Below are 2,500 nucleotides of genomic sequence, written 5' to 3'. Positions count from 1 at the left end.
CGAGCCCCGCCGGCCGAGCCCGCTCGGGCAGGAGGAGGAAGCGGCGAGCGGCGGTGAGGACGGGGCAGCAGGGCGCGAGCGGCGCGAGAGGAGAGGGTCCTCCGGGGTCGCGGGAGGCGTCTCCCGCGACCCTGCCCGCACCGTGTCGGGCTGCTGCGGAGCAGCCCGGCCGGCCGCGCAGGGGAAAGGCCTCCGGGCATTCCGGGCGGGTGCGCGGCGCCGGGTGGGGTGGCGGCGGCGCCCCCCCCCCGCACCTCTCCCCACGAGGGAGCCGGGGCGGGGGGGGCTCTGCCGCCGCCTCCTCTGGTGGGCAAGGCCCCCGCCGGGCTGTGTCCCGCGCCAGCGGGCGGCCCGAGCCACGGCTCTCCTCCCGGGCGCAGCGCCGGGCTACTGAGGGAAACCCCGGGCCCCGGGAAGGAGGACGTGGTGGTGGCGGTGGATGTCGGGCGCGCCCCCGCGGGCGGACGCTCCCCCGAGGGCGGCAGCGGGGGAGGCACCCCCGCGGGGCCTGCAGGTCGTTTCCCTCACCCCAGGGCCAGGTACCTAGCGTCCGCGCCTCCGCGGCCCTCCCTCGGTGAGCCCGGGGGTCGAAGGCCGTGGAGCCGGGCGGAGGTTTAAAGACGCGGGCGGCTCGATGCGACCCGGGGGGCGGCCGGGCGGCGGTGCCTTAAAGGGGCCGGGAGTTCCTCCCACGAAGGCCCCTGGTGGGCTGCCGCCCGTGCTCATCCCGCGGGCAGCCGTGCCGGGGAGGGGTCCCGCTGCCCCCTCCTCTCCGCGGTCCGGTCTCGGTGGAGACCGCGGTGCGGTCGGCCGTAGCCGGCCTGCCTGCCTCGAAACGGGCGACCCCGGCGTGAGCGCGGGCTCACTGCCCGGGGTGGCGGGTCCCCGCGGTGGGGGCTCGCTGGGCGGCTGCCGGGCCGCCGCGCCTCTGTCGCAGCGCTGCGCCGCGCTGCGCTCCGTTCTCCCCCTCGCCCTGGCGAGTGCTCGGCGGTCTCCCGCCACTGGCTGCTGGCAAGGGCGGCATCCCGGCTGAGCGTTGGCGGCGCCGCTCGGCCTGTCGGCCGGCCGGAGGGCGCTCGCTGCCGGCCGCGGCTGTCCTGTCCCGGGCCCTGCCCGCCGCTTCCCCGTCGCGCTTCCCGGCCGCGCCGGGCAGGTGGGCGGGGGCGGGCGGGGGCACCCCACGCGCGGTCTCCGCGTGGAAACGGGGAGAGCGGGCGCTGTCCCCGGCTTAGCGCCGTCCGCCTTCCACCTGGGGCGTGCCCGTGGAAGGGGCCGAGGCGAGAAGCGGTGGCGGTGGTTCCGGGAGGGCAGCCGCTCTGGTGCGGCAGCGGGTGCCGTCCGGCAGGCCGCGGGCGGTGCGTCGCCGGCTCTGGCGGTTGCCGCCTCTTGGAGCCGTTGGCGTGGCCGCGGAGTTGCCGTCGGGACGAGCCCGGGGGAGCTGGCTGTCGTAGTGCGGCGCAGCTGGCACGGAGGCGCGTGCGGGGCCGGTGGGGCTCCCCGCTGCTGCCCAGCAGCAGCAGCCGTGTTGTCCGGAGCGTGGTGGGCAGGCCGCGCGCGGTCGGGTGCATCGCTGCCTCTGCCCAGAGGCCGGGCCGAGCCCGTGCGCCTGGGCCGCCTCCGACGCCAGCAAGGCATTTCCCAGGTCGGTCGGGAGCGCGGGCTCCCCAGCCTTGCCGTTCGGAGTTTTCCGTTCCTTTCCCCCCCCTTTCTCTGTGTGTGCTTGTACGGTCAGCAGAGGCGCGGCTTCTCCGTCGTGCTGCGCCGTGCCCCCTCCGCGCGTGCGGAGGGGGGTGGGCGGGCGGGCGGTGGGCCATCCTCCGGAGGGGCCGCTTGCCTGTGGCGAGCGGTCCTGGCCCCCTCGCGCGTGCGGGGCGGTGCCGAAAGCCAGACAACTCTTAGCGGTGGATCACTCGGCTCGTGCGTCGATGAAGAACGCAGCTAGCTGCGAGAATTAATGTGAATTGCAGGACACATTGATCATCGACACTTCGAACGCACTTGCGGCCCCGGGTTCCTCCCGGGGCTACGCCTGTCTGAGCGTCGCTTGACGATCAATCGCCCGTCTGTGCCGCCGCCCCTCGCCTCGCGGCGGGGCGGCGGTCGCAGCGGCGCGGCTGGGGTGCCTCGCAGGCCCGCGCGCGCGCGGCCCCGGGCCCGGGGAGTCGTTCCCCGCAGCCCGGCGGCGGCGGCTGCCAAGGGCCTTCGTCCCCCTAAATCGAGACTCGGGGAGCGCTCCGAAGCTCCCCGCTCCCGGAGCACCCGCTGGGCGGAGCTCGTCCCGCCGGGGCCGTCAGGGTTCGTCGAGCCGGTCGGGCCTGGCGCGGCGGTGGGGAGAGAGAAGGGGGGAGGTGCGGGCCTCGCCCCCGGCCTCCCGCGCGGGCGGCTGTCTGCGGGTGGGTACCGCGGTGGTACCGTGCCGTGCTGCCGCGCGCGCGTGTGCGTGCCGGGGACGGGGGTCACCCCCGTCGCCCCCCCCCAGCCTCTTCTCCCCGACCCCCCG

General features: G+C 77.3%; 1 non-coding gene across 1 annotated transcript; it reads left to right on the top strand.

Annotated features, from left to right (window-relative positions):
- Positions 1-1,890: 1,890 nt before the first annotated feature.
- On the top strand, positions 1,891-2,043 carry LOC138684392 (5.8S ribosomal RNA). The gene has a single exon (XR_011323665.1). It is a non-coding gene; the product is annotated as a 5.8S ribosomal RNA (ribosomal RNA).
- The last annotated feature ends 457 nt before the right edge of the window (positions 2,044-2,500 follow it).

This window comes from Haliaeetus albicilla, unplaced genomic scaffold (assembly GCF_947461875.1).
Source record: "Haliaeetus albicilla unplaced genomic scaffold, bHalAlb1.1 scaffold_57, whole genome shotgun sequence".
Classification (NCBI taxonomy): domain Eukaryota; kingdom Metazoa; phylum Chordata; class Aves; order Accipitriformes; family Accipitridae; genus Haliaeetus; species Haliaeetus albicilla.
Note: the sequence above shows the minus strand (reverse complement) of the source record. Positions and strands in the feature narration are given on the sequence as shown.